General features: G+C 33.3%; 1 long non-coding RNA gene across 3 annotated transcripts in view; it reads right to left on the reverse strand.

Moving 5' to 3' along the window:
• The window catches only part of LOC141550744 (uncharacterized), a 51606-nt gene that overhangs the window by 19134 nt on the left and 17442 nt on the right, over positions 1-15030 (reverse strand). Inside the window, exons 2-3 of one of the 3 annotated variants that reach the window (XR_012484677.1) lie at positions 10769-10877; positions 7348-7415 (exon numbers count right to left, since the gene is read on the reverse strand). The exons of 1 other annotated variant lie outside the window; for it this stretch is intronic. This is a non-coding gene — a long non-coding RNA (uncharacterized LOC141550744). The remainder of the gene's footprint in view (positions 1-7347; positions 7416-10768; positions 10878-15030) is intronic. One more of the 3 variants, XR_012484679.1, reaches the window with a different exon arrangement.

Genomic DNA, 15030 nt, shown 5'->3' on the forward strand with positions numbered 1-15030 from the left:
ATGAAACTAGAAAACAAAAGGAAATTAAAGTTAAATGGATTGTTCACAGGTTGTCTTTGGAGAGTGAAATCAGAGTGGAATTGTTGTTATCATATCTCCAAAGGCAACAAGAAACATTCCCTGGGATACTTAGTCCCCTCACCTTGTAGTGCTCATGATGAACATTTGTAAAAAAATACTCTGAAGATAATTATGTTCTATCTGTTAATAACTTGTGGATGATGAAACATAGTGAAATTCTATTATGAACTTGATATGACCTTCCAAATTAAATCAGTACATATTTTTTTTTTTACCACTTCATAGCTCAATTTAAAGAAAGATATAGGGAAGTTGGTGAGCAATGTATTGGATAATATATCTTAAGAGTAAGAAATAAAAGAGTTCAAGAATATGTGGCCCATATAGGTACCTCACACTTTTATACCATAATTGCTTTTTTCTAAGAAAATAATAAGAAGGAATGGGACATGATAGGCATTGATTGAATTGTAGATCAAAAAATAATTGTGTCTATCCCTTAAACAGGAAAAATAATAGGAATAGGGACTATATTAGAGATTTCAGTGATCTCAGGAACTCCTGGGTGAGGAAACTCCTTTTACCAATACAGGTCAGCACTTTCTCTGTAATGTATAGTTTTAGAGAATTGTATAGAATAGTTATAACTTAAATGCTTGGATCATGCATTAGAAATGGAAGTGGCACCTAGGTCTTCCTGGCTTTGAAGTCTGCTCTCCATTCACTATGCAATATTACCTTTATGCAAAGCATTTTGCATACATAATTTCTTCTGAGTGGGGGCTGTGAGCAACAACATATATAGGTGCTACAGGTATTATTATTGACATTTTATAGATAAGGACTTGAGACTTTGAAAGGTTAAGGGACTTTTCCATAGTAATATAGCTAGTACATAGCAAAGTTGAAATATGAACCCAGGCTTTTTGACTTCAAAGCCTTATAGGACTCTTCCTACCACACTACACTGCCAGTAATCAGTGATGACTGATTACTAATGTTAGAATACTGTATAAATTAGCTATATGGGTACAGTTAGCTCATTGATTTATTAGAGGAACAGCAAATTCAACATCAAATTAAAAGAATAAAAATTAAAAGATTTATAATACATAATTAAAACATCTTAAACTTATCTTGTTTAAATAAGCTATTGCTGTCCTCAAAAGGGAAATGATTAAGAGGATAGATATATTTTACAGACTCTGGCCATATCCTATGATAGTTTAACTGATATAAATCTGTTGCCACAATAAGTAGGTCAAACAATCCTAGAAACTGCTTCAGTCAACAATAGCTAGGAGCAATAGTAGCTTAAAATAGAAACTCTACAAAAGTACATTTCTAAAATCTTATGAAGGAGGATCATAAGATCAAATATTATGATCAATATTGCTTTATAAAATAGCGAAAAGAAATACAAGGAAACACAAATTCGTATTTTTCAAATTGTAAAGGGTTACATGAATGCAAGCTATAATTGCATGATCAATTGTCTTGAGAACAGGGGTCATCTTTGAAGATACTGAACTTTATGTTAGACAATTTCATGTCTAATTATATGACCTTATCTATCAATGAATCAAGAAATATTTTTTAAAGTGCCAACTATGTGCCAGGCATTATTTTAAGAATTGAGGATACAATTGACGAGGACTGCCCTTGAAAGCTTACTGTCCTTGAAGAGATTGCAATTTAATGGAAAGACAATGAATGAAAAAAACTATACAAAATAAATCATACACATCTATTATATATGTATATCTTTATGTATATATTATATCTAAGAAATAATTAATAGAAGGAAGGCACTGGGATTAATAAAAGTTGGGAAATATTTCCAGTAAAAGACAGGATTTTAATTGATATTTAAATGGAAACCATGAAGGTCAGAAGGCAGAATGGAGAAAGAGGAGTGAAAGCATTCTAGGCAAAGGGGGCAGACTGAGAACATGCCAGAATTGAGAGATGGAATCTCTTATTCATGAATATTGAAGAGACCAGTATTACTGGTTAGAAGAGTACATGTGTTGGGGAGTAAGGTATAAGAAGATTGGAAAGGGAGGAAGTAAATAATTAGGTTATGAAAGATTTTAAATGCCAAACAGAACATTTTGTATTTGAACTTGGAGGCAATAGGGAGATATATTTTAGGACTTCTCAGTAACTGATTTTGAATAACTTTTAAAATGAGTATTCCAGCTCTCAGAATTGGTTACTGAAATAAATGAAAAGATTGAATCAAATATGCAGTGTTATTAGTTGTTAATCCTTAATTTACATAAACCTAACATAAATTCATTTCTAACAGAAAAATGATTAAATAGGAATGCTCTTGTCCCTACTCCCAGGTCAGCAAAAAGAATAGGAATTTTCTTCCCTCTTTCTTTCTTTTTCTTATACCATTATTGTAAACCTTCTTGGAGCTTCCTGGAGCTCTTCTGTCTCCATTTAAACTGGATTAGTTTATATATTCTGAGTTATGCCCAAACTTTTAAACATCACGTATTTGCTAATTGGGCATGTGTAACTTTTTCCATGTACCATATAGACAGGACTTAGGTCTTCTTTGATTTACATAATGGATATGTCACAGTTGAAGAAAGAAATAGACTAATACAATCCTCTTTAAAGAATAATTAGTAAATTCATTGACTATTACTATGATTTAGCTAACTAGCACTGGTATAATGTATCAAGATTACAGAGTACTTTATTTATTTTTGCTGAGGCAATTGGAGTTAAGTGACTTGCCCAGGGTCACACAGCTAAGAAGTGTTAAGTGTCTGAGACCAGATTTGAACTCAGGTCTTCCTGACTTCAGGGCTGGTGCTCTATCCACTGAACCACCTAGTTATCCCTTGCAGCTTTATAAATAATTTTTTATCTTTATAAATTTTTTATTTTATAAATATTTTAATAATTTATATTTATAAATATTATTTTATGAATTTGTGTTTATATTTATTTATAAATATTTTTATAAATTTATAAATTTTATAAATATTATTTTATCTAACAGGATTGGTAAGTAAGTGCCATTATTATCTTCATTGTATAGATGAGAAAAGTGAGTCAGATAGAGATTAAGTGATTTGGCCAGGGTCTTACTTCTTCTATTAGATGTCTGAGACTAGATTTAAATTCCGACCTTGTCTCTAGGTTCAGCATTCTATCCATTGCATCACTTTTGAATGTAAGGGGATGACCAAGGGAATCTGAATAATTTGAGGAATTCTCCAATCAACCTTCTAAGATTCCAGGGTGTGGGCCATTTTTAGGAGGTAATCAAAGGGGTACGGCATATACTGAATGTGAGTCTTGGTATCATACTGATTGATTTTTATATATTGGGGTTGAATAGTGCCAGGCCTGAAGTTAAGAAGACTCATCTTCCTGAGTTCAAAGCTGGCTTCAGATACTTGCTAATTATGTAAACCTGGGCAAGTAACTTAAACTTATTTACCTCAGTTTCCTAATCTATAGCATGAATGAATCAGAGAAGAAAATGGAAAAACATTCTAGTATCTCTGTTGAGAGATTTTTGTGAGAGATTTTGTGACCCAAATGGGGTCACAAAAAATTGGATATGATTAACAACAACAGACTAGGGCTATCTTCTGCTATTTGGCAGAATGAGAATCAGTTTTTACTCCCTGTGATCTATAAAAGTTAAGACTCTGTCTCTTTTATTCTTTTGAATTATCTTACTTAGAGTGGAAAACCACTTAATGACTTGGATAGTGTGGGTCTAACAGGAAGGGTTCAGTAACACCCTTTATCCTTTGTTTTATTATAGCTTTTTATTTCCAAAACATATGCATGGGTAATTTTTCTACACTGACCCCTGCAAAACCTTCTGTTCCAACTTTTCCCCTCCTCTCTATCCCCTCCCCTAGATTTGGTCCAATACATGTTAAATATATTAAAATATATATTAAATCCAATATGTATATATACACACACATATTTATGCACTTATTTTGCGACATGAGAAAAATTGGATCTAGAAAGAAAGAAAAAAATAACCTGAGAAGGAAAACAAAAATGTAAGCACACAATAACAGAAAGATTGTAAATGCTATAATATGGTCCACATTTATTTCCCATAGTTCTGTCTCTGGGTATACCTGATTTTCTTCATTACTGAACAATTGGAACTACACCTGAATACTTTAAACTTGGGAGGAAGGGAGAATCTAAGTCAGGTCTGTCACAGTGTCACTGAGTCAGGAAGCAATTTTGTAGGACTCTGCTAGAGAGGATTTTAATGAAACTTTTGGATCTTGTTCTTCGATTAACACTAAATTTCTTTGGGGGGTAGGTGGGTAGGAGCTAATGGATCACTTTAGGGGATGTTTCTTGGGTTCCTGTGACTTTTTCTTTTTATGTGAGGTGAAATAAAGTATATGTCACACCCAATTTTCATTTAAACCTTAAATAATTTTATAGAAAGGAAGAAAAGAAGAAAATAAGACTTTATTAAATGTTCATTATGTTCTAGGCATTGTATTAAATCACTTTATAAGTATCTCATTTGATCTTCACAACAACTATGGGACATAGCTATTTTATTTGTTATTGTTCAGTTCTGTTTGACTCTTTGTGATTTCATTAGTGGTTTTCTTGGCAAAGATACAGTTTTTGATTTGCCTCTCTCCAGTGAGAAAACTGAGGTAAACAGTGTTAAATGATTTTCACAGCTAGTAAGAATCTGCGACCAGTTTTGAATTTAGGTCTTCCTAACTCAAGGGCTGACATTCAATCCACTGTGCACCTGACTGTTGATAAGTTTTATTATTATCCCCATTTTATAGATGAGGAAACTAAGACAGATAGGATACATGACTTGTCCAGGGTCACATTTAGTGTGTACCAGGTCAGATTTCAACTTGTCTACTTGACTATCTGTATACTGTGCCTCTTAGCTACCTGGGAATTACTTTTCACTATATTTGGTGAAACCTAGACATAAGATATACCCTGAATCTGTTAAAATATTTTCTTGGAGAAACTCCAGATTGGGGCAACAAGCAAAGAGAGAAACTAATCTTTTGGGAATTAGGTCTCAGGAATGGACTTGGTCTATGTGACTCCAGAACTTTTTTTCCCTCCAGTGTATATGTTGAAAGATATAAATACAATAGGTTATACATATTATATAAAATTCTTTTTCAAGATTTAATTATTTGAAAAAATGGCTTTTATCTTGACACAAGCAATTAGTGACTGATGTTTATATTTTTCACATCTTACATTATACCTTTAAAGATATATGAATGTATGATATTAAGATTCTTCTCTAGCTCAGCTACTTCTTGAAAGTGATGATGTCTATGATGCAAAATGAATTAGGGGGAAAGCTAGAAAGTGTAGTAGGAAAAAATTCTAGAGTTGGAGTAAAAAATGAAATTAGTTTTTATGAAATTTAGCTGAATTAATCCTCTGTGACATGAAGATGGTAACAGTGACTTTTTAATACTTGATACTTCTGAGACTTTACTTGAAAAAGTAAAGATGATAGGAAAAAGACAATATATTAGAATATTGACAACCTCTCATCCAAGAAACTGTCTCATTCTCTTGATGAATATCTATTTCTTGATATTACTCTTGCTGTCTTTATCTATCTGATGGTAAAATGGATAGAGCAAAGGGCCTGAAGCCAGGAAGAATGGCAAGAGTTTACATCTTGCTTCAAATCCTGCTGTGGGACCTTGAGCAAGTCAGGGAACCACTGAGTGCTTCAGTTTTCTCAACTATAACACGGGACTAATAATAGCACCTTCCTACCCTGTAGAGTTATTGTAACGATGAAATGAGATATATGTTAAAAGGTGGAGGAGCTTGGCATAGTCTGGCACACAGTAGATACTTTATAAATGCTTATTCCCATCTCAAGCCTTTTTCTTTATATTTTTATCTTGCATAATTTATTTTTAGAAGACTAAAAAATCATCTGTACCCAATAAATAGTGAAAATTACTTTTTGCTCCAGCAAGCCAATTTTTCCTTTATATTTTTTAAAAGTCAAGTTTTTAGAATATCCATGTTCAAGTTTCTACTTCAGAATTCAATGAATACCTCATATGTTAGGTATTATTTAAAGTTTTTTTTGGTTAAAAATCCAAGAATACTGAAACACAGTACTAACAGGGAATCACACAGGAGAAGTGGTGAAAAGGATTTCATTAATGAAATGCATGATAGAAAAATAAAATAGATTAGTTTTATGGCATGGTTGAAAGATGGACAGTCCCATTGGTATCCAAACAATGTCGATGGAACAAGAAGAAGGCATTCACCAAGATGAATGGAACCAATTTGGAGAGTTTACAGGAGGACATGGACAAGTCATGTAGGATGGGAAGGCATGGCTGGTTTGAGATCTGTGTCATTGAATGAAAAATCAGTGAAATTACAGCTTCACTACAATGTTGTTATTGTTGTTTACTTTTAATAATATTTTATTCTTACTGACTTATATGAAACACTTTTTGGGGGGTTCTAAATTCTCCATCTCCCTTCTTTCCTCTTCCATGAGGCAGTAAACAATTTGATATTGGTGATACATGTGTAATCATGCAAAACATGTTACCGTTAGTCATGTTTTCACTGTGATGTTGAAATATGTATTATTGAAATGTTTATTGTGATGTTGAAATATCTATATCTTTCTGTTGCATGTTTAATAATTAGTTATACATTAAAAAGCAAAGTTATTTTTGCTTAATGAATACAAAATAATTTAAATGCAAAGAAAGTACCATAATTCTTGTCCAGAATGCTTTTTTGAAAGGATTAGCTGTACTGTTGCTTAATTTTTGTGAGAGAAGTATTTTGCTACTAAGTAATCTCACTAAGGTAAGCTCCTTTTTATTTCCTCCTAATTCCACTGTGTCTTTCTTTTCATTTGTTCTATAATTGCAGCAAGTTTTGAAAATGAGCTCTGCAAAGCAAGTCATCATGGATAATTTTTGGAGTTTAGATGGAAACAAATAAACACTGAATAATGACTGAAGAGATGTTTTGCAACTCTTTCTCTGAATGAGTCATTTGCATATTTAAAGTTGTCATGTTTTAAGAGCATCCATTTCCCCCAGAAAAACAAGAAGATAAAGAACTAGATTGAATACCACCAGTTTTCTATATGCCGGCAGTGAAATTGGAAGTACTTCTAATATCACTATTTTCTATACAGACTATACCAACCCTTTGAGCAGAACACATAGTCACCAGATTTAAAAACAAGCATCATTCAAGGGAGAATTCTAGAAGTATAAACAGCAAAGTTTGGAATGTGCAGAAAAAAGTTTACAAACTTACCAGGTTGATAAATGCAAGAAGGTTGATTCAGATGAGAGGAATTGATAGAGAAAAAATATCCAATGATCCTATTAGAGTTAAGTATGAGGATGGAACATGATATTAATGGGTAACAAGAATAATATCATTAGAATAATATAAATTTAAAAATCAAATTCTAGTTCACATTCCTGTAGTACTTTACAACTTACAAAATACTTTTCTCACAATAATCCTTTTGGAAATTAAGCACTGGTATTCTTATTGCATTGACTTATTCTTCACTCTCACCTTTTCTTCTGCTTACTTGTGTGTGTGTGTGTGTGTGTGTGTGTGTGTGTGTGTGTGTGTGTGTGCTTGTTTGTTTTTCTTTTTAGATTATAAATTCCTTCAGGACAGATATTTTATTTATTTATTTGTTGATTAACTGATTTATATTTCCAGTGCTTGGAACAGTTCTGATTCATAGTATTTACTTAATAAAACTTCATTAACTATTAAGTAGCAAAGAGTAGCATAATAGTAAATAGTAATATTTATATAGTATAAAGAAGAGTTGGGACTGAAACAGTGTCATGTTCTTTTGACTACACCATGCTTCTTCTTTCATTATAAAAGATCTTTTCCCCAATAGTAGGAGAAACTAATTGATATATTGAAATATATAAAGTGACTGAGATCAGGTAAAGACCTCAGCAAAATCATTTCTTTGGGTTTTAGTTTGTTTTTTCTAAAAAATGGACATATTGGAATAGATGAATGGTTTCCAAAGTGGGATGGTTATATCCCAGGAAGTATATGACTTGTGGTCTTCTATGTTAACAGTGGTGCCTTCACTCACCTATTAACTTTCACTTCATTGAAACTGAATTTGGAGTAAACTAATTAAAGATTAAGGTGAATTAAACCTCATAAATTGGACAGTGGCTTAATAAGATACCTGCAAAGGAACTTTGATTGGAAGATAACATTAATAATGCAAGCACAATCAAACAAGAAAATGGCAGAGTTGATACCTTTATCACTAGCATGAAAGCTTTGTCAAAAAATTATGAAATAAACATGATCTAATCAGATATGACAAGAAATTTACCCCAAAATTGAAATTATAAACAAAATATTTTGAAATGTGTTTATATATTCAGAATAAAGGACATCATTCTAAGTATATATTGTGTTTTGACATATTGGCTAATGATATTATAGCAGAGTTAAGAGTCAAAATTCCACGTGTAGCTCCATTGTAGTTTAACTGCTGTTGATTTCTTAATTAATTTTGATCCTAGATTCTAAGTCACTAATGAGTCACATTCTCATATTTCCTCATAAATTAATAGAAATGTATAATCTCGCTAACTGATTAATTATCTCTGAGTTTCTATAAACTGAAAAATTTTATTTCCCATATTTATATTCTGTTCGGTATTAAAGTCTGTTCTCATAGCTCTCATAACATAACTAGGTTGTGCTATGGACCTAAAGCTGGGAAGAACTGAATTTAAATTAATCCTCAGATATTTAATAAATGTGTTACTGGGAAAATCATTTAACTTCTTAAGGCCTCATTTTCCTTATTTTTAAAATGGGGATAATAGTAGCATTCTACGTCTAAGAGTTGTAGTAAGGATCAGATGAATTAGTATTTATTGTCATCTTTAACCATAGCTTGTAGCTGTTGAATCCTCCATTGAAATCAGTGTCTTAGACTGACAGTTAAAGTCTCAGTGACCATTACCTCATTTATTCTCTAGAAAGCAGTTCTTATAGTTGTTTTCTCTGTATACTTCAGTATTTCTCTGTCTGTGACATCTCTCCCAGAAACCATTTAAGCTATACATCTCATAAAGATTCAGTACCTTTTTATAGATGCAGAATAGCATCTGTAGTCTCTGTGAGAAAGGTTATTTAATGGTAAGATTACAGTAATATTAAGAAACCTAAATTAAAGTTTTATTGCCAAAAATTATTTATGCCACCTATAAAACTCTCATATCTGCACAATAAAAACTTAAAACCTTCTAATTTATTTAAAAATTTTCCAAGAATTCTAATATATTTTAGTCTATTTATTAAAAATATTAAAATTCAATATTAATTAATTTGTAAGAATAATTGATTGACAGGGAAATGGACATTTACTACCTGAATTTCAGGCAAAACTTTTCAACTTCTGTCAAGTTGGCAGGTGAAATGGAGGCAGACCACCCACCTCAAGGAGAGAGAATTTAAGAGTCATTGGAATTTGGATACATAATTTTAAAAAAAGAAAGAAGCTTGGACATTATGTTTCAAGAAATCATGAATGAAAACATCCCAAATCTATTAGAATCAAAAGTCAAAGGGAAGATAGAAAGAAGGTACTTATTACCTCCTGAAAAAAACAAAGGAAATTTTAGAAATTTAAACCAAAATCCAGATTTTCCATATCAAGTTAAAAATAATGAAAGCATTCAGAAAGGAGTTTAAGTACCAAAGAACTACAGGTAGGATCTCAAAAGACTTGACAACTTCTACTGAAAAGTGGCAAGGAAGTTTTGTAATGTTATATTCTAAAAGACAAAAGGGATTACAACCATAATCCTAAGGGGGGGAAAGTAGACCTTTAAGGGAATAGAGAAATCTGAAGCATATGTGATGAAAAGACCAAAAAGAGATTAAGAGAAATCTATAAGGTAATGGATAAGGTAAATTTATCTGAGCAATTGGAAGGAATTTGATAATGATGTAGCAATGGCATCCTATAAGTAGGAGAAGAAACCAGTGTCTCCTCAGGCCCTTAATGTCTTCAAAGAATATTGAGAAAGCCAAATAAGACTGATTTTGTTCTGAAAGTTTTTTGAGAGGGCAAAGTAAAGGAAAGGTAAAAGGAGGAAAAAAGCATTGGTTACTTGCTTATTTTTATAGTTGGGGCATGTGAAATTTATTCAAATACAGAGAAAGGGGAAGGGGGTGCAGACTTCAGATAAACTCCATTCTTATCTAGAGAATACAAAGTAGAATTGAATATCCAGACCTCTTGATTTTCTATTTCAATATGTATATGAATACATGTAGTTTGGTGGGACATATATCATATTCAGGTAGGGAATAGGAAGGGGCAAGTGAAGAGATGGGGCACAGTAGCAAACAAAAAATAAACTTTCTAATCTTGAAGGGGCAATTAAAGAGAAAATAATAAGAAAAGAATTAGCATTTAAGTGGTGGTGGCACACAGTTTAGGAATGGCTGAACAATTGTGATGTATGGATACAATAGAATATTACTGTATCATAAGAATTAATAATAGCTAACATTCCAGGTACTATGCTAAGTGGTTTTTAATTATTATCTCATTTGTTCCTCATAACAAGTCTGGGAAGTGCCACTACAATTCTCATTTTGTGTATGGAAAACTGAGACAAACAGAGGTGAAATAACTTGCCCAAAATCAGACAACTAGTACCTTCTACCTTGACTCCTATCTTCAGGAATTTCTATCTTCTTGACTCCAGGTTCAGCACTCTAACCACTGCACTAGCTGGCTGTCCAAGAAGAGATAATTTCATAGAAGCCTGGATAGTATGAATGAAAGCAGAGTGAAAGAATCAGATCTAAAAGAACACTGGATACAACATTATAAGAAAAAACAATATTGAAAGAAAAGAATTCTGATTAATGCAGTGACCAAGCATATTTCCAGAGAACCTGTGATGAAACATATGACCTGCTTTCTGTCAGATAGGTGATAGATTCAAGTTGCAAAAAGAGAAAAATTTTAAACATGGTTATATGTGAGCTTATTTTGCTTGGTTTTGTTGTTAGAAAAAGTCTTTTCCTCTTATTTTTAATTGGGAGCATAGGTGAGGGGTGCACCCCTCAAAAGAGCCAATTGAAAAAAAATTTTTTCATGCAAAGAAAAGAACAAAAGAATGTTTAGAAAGAAACACATAAATAGGGTAATTTTGAAAGCAACAGGTTGTATTTGATATATATGTATGTATATATGGAATTTATTATCTATAATATATAGAAGCAATGCAGAATTATTATACATAATGTAGAAAGCAACATATAATATATAGGTACATAAATGGGACTTATTATGCTTACATAATACATTCCATGTTGTTTTCATCTACAATGTTCATGCATATAATTTCATATACAATCTTCTTTTTTTTGTGTTCTGAGTGGTATGGATAGAGTGCAAGATTTGGAGTCAAAAAGAACTGAATTCAAATTTTGTCTCAGACACTTACTAGATCCGGGATCCTGGGTAAGTCCCTTAACTTTTGGTTAAGTTTCCACATCTGTATTCCGGATCTGTAAAATGGGGGTATGACTAAACCTACCTCCCAGGGTTGTTGTGAAGATCAAATGAGAAAATGTTTGTAAAGTGATTAGCACAGCATTTGGCCCATATTATGCTTTTAATAAATGCTTTTTCTTTCCCCCATATGGCAATTCCATTTTATTTTGGTATTTAAGTTCAGAATAACATTTTTTCTAAGTGAGGAGAATGAGCAAATAAATAGTTTACTGACTCATAGTTTTTTTCTCTTTATACCATCCTTTGTTCTGTCCTCTCAAACACAATACCCTTCCAATTCATCAATCTTCCTAATTTACCTGATCTATGCTTTAGCCACATGCAAGTATGCCCATATTCTTGTTCTCAACCATTACCCACATGGATTCTATTTCTAAGAATCATGAATTCTGAAATTCCCCTATTTATCCATAGCCTCTTTTCATTTGATCTTCACTAGTGCCTTGCTCTTCCTAAAATTGTTTTTCATCTCTGTATCCCTCAGTGTTTTCTCATGATCTGGCTGACTTTGGAATTGTAGTGTATATGTGCGATTTGCTTATCTGTGTTCGGGTTTCCTTCCAGCATAGAATGCAGCTTCTGAGGACAGGAATTGACTTATTCTTATTATCTTTGTACTCATCATCCAGCACAGTGATTGCTACATAGTAAATACTTAATAAATTATTTTTGAATTAAAATAAAAGAACATGCACTTTTCCCATGAGTATCATGATTTAGTGAGCCCAGACAAGACATATTTCTTCTATTTGGATTTATGTATTTTTGTGTACTATCTTTTCTCAGCTATGGCAACCATTAAAACCAACTATCAGAGTAAACTGAACTTAGAACCAGACCTTTAATCACAGTAACACAAAGATTTAAACCTAAATTTTCCAAATTAGTGAAGCATATTCAATCACATTGCTCTCATTAAAAATATAATTAGGTCATTAATGCTAATATTGGAGTGAGAACAAAAGCTTTTTTGATTCTGTAAATAAAATAAATCTGGTTTAAAATGTTGTTTACTGTATCTTTATCTCATCTGTTTCAATTTCTCTTTTGAATACATTTTCTAATGGAGGCAGTTGGTGGGTCCGTGGATAGAGTACTGGAGCTGGAGAGCAGAGTTCAGATCTGACTTCAGATGCTCATTTTGATTCTTGTTCATTCACTTGACCTCTGTTTGCCTCAGTTTCCTCAACTGAAAAGGGCCATTGTATCAAATGAGATTATATACTAATCTAATGAGATAATGGCACAAAGTAGATGCTACATAAACACTTATTTATTCCCTCCCCCACCTTGTACATGATGTATTAGAAAAGTTGTAGCATATTGATTGTATGTTTTTTTAAAAAAAATATTATGCTAACAAAATAGTTTCACTACCACTAAATCAGGATCATCTCTAGATCCTTTCAGCTCCCAGTCTTTCAATCCTATGATCCTAAGAATAAAGATATCTTAAAGAATTTTATATCTTAAATAAAGAGCTTTGGAAAATACACTAATGCAATTACTTTAGGATGGGAATACACACCTTCTTGAGGTGTGTGTGTGTGTGTGTGTGTGTGTGTGTGTGTGTGTGTGTGAGAGAGAGAGAGAGAGAGAGAGAGAGAGAGAGAGAGAGAGAGAAAGAGAGAGAGAGAGAGAGAGAAACACACACACACACACACACAGAAACACACAGAGAAACAGAGAGACAGAGACACAAAGATAGCAATAAAGACAGAAAAGAGGAGAGAGAAGCAAAGATTCATACCACACTTCATATGCCAGAATCTGGAAAACTACAGAGGTTGACCATGAAAAACAATTTTGCAGTAGTTAAGGGAAGGAGAGATAAAAAAATCTCAGAGAGAATTTCAACAGAGGTAAACGTGTTGCTTAGTTGGAGACAGGCTGATTGCCAAAAACAAATCAAGAGAAAATAACACAGAGAGGGGAAATGTTGGAGCTACTTTTGAATATTTACACAGCAAGACACATTTTGATCATTGATACTTGTATATCTGGTGTGCCAACTGAGTTGAATGGATTAGGGGATTTCAATATATCATGACGGGCTGACTTTTCCCTTTCACCACCCAGTCCCTGCCAAGAGCCAGAGTGTCTGCCTAAGCTCTGCAAAGATCCTTTAGCTAGAGTGCTGGGAACTCCCTTCTTTTATTCCTGTTCATGGCAACAGTGAGATTTGCTCTTTCACACAAAATGGGCAAGATGGATATACACAGCAGTCAGAGGACATTAATAAGACCCAATCTAAGGCAGATGCTATCTGAATGAAAACTTCCCAGGTTTCTGGGAAAAGGAACAATAGCTTTAAATCTAGAAGTCAGTTGGTCTGTACCCAAAATACTTTTCTATGTACTGGTCACTTGCTAGGCACTGTTAATACAAAGAGAGGCCTTTGTATCCTGTGGATACAAAAATCAGTCCTTACTCTGAAAGACCTTACCGTCCAGTGGGGGGAAAACATGCAAACAACTATGAACAAGCCAGCTTTATACAGGATAAAGTGGAGATAATTTAATGAGGAAAGTCACTAAAATTAGGGGGATTTAGGAAAGGCTTCTAGTAGAAGGTTTAATTTTTAACTAGAACTTGAAAGAAGCCAGGAGGCAGAGATGAGGAGGGGAAGATTGCAAGCATGTGGGACAGACAATGGAAATGTATGGAGCCAGGAGATGGAGTATCTTGGGCAAGGAACAAAAAGGAGACCACTATGACTGGATCCCAGAGTACATGGGGAGGGATCATGAGGTAAAAGAAGACTGGAAAGGGGTGTGTGTGTGTGTGTGTGTGTGTGTGTGTGTATAAATTATGCAGGGCTTTATATGTCTGAGGATTTTATGCTTAATACTAGAGATGAGAGGGAACCATAGGAGTTTACTGAGTAGTCAGTGATATGATTAGACCTAGGCTTGAGGAAGATAATTTTAGAAGGGATCTTGGAAGTCAACTAGAATGACTCCTTTATTTTGTAGATGAGGAAAGGAGATTGAAAGAAATTAAGTGGTTTGTCCAAGATGACAAATGCAATAAGTATCGAGATGGAGATTCTAACTCAGATACTTGGTTTATAAATCAGTAGTTTTAAATCGTGTGTGTGTGTGTGTGTGTGTGTGTGTGTGTGTGTGTGTGTGTGTGTGTGAGATAGACTTCTTTGGCAGTCTGGTGAAGCCCAAGGACTCCTCACAATAATGTTTTTAATTGCAAAAAATATAATACATAAGAATTTAAAGAAAATTTATTTGTTGAAATTTGATTTTTCCCTCCTCTCTCCTCTTTCCTCCTTCCCTCCTCCTCTTTCTTCTTTTCTTCTTCCGCCTCTCCCTCTCTCCCTCCTTCTCCTTCCCTCTTTTCCCTTCCCTTTATTTCTCTGTCTGTCTCTTTGTCTTTCTCTG

The sequence above is a fragment of the Sminthopsis crassicaudata genome, chromosome 1 (assembly GCF_048593235.1).
Source record: "Sminthopsis crassicaudata isolate SCR6 chromosome 1, ASM4859323v1, whole genome shotgun sequence".
Lineage (NCBI taxonomy): Eukaryota > Metazoa > Chordata > Mammalia > Dasyuromorphia > Dasyuridae > Sminthopsis > Sminthopsis crassicaudata.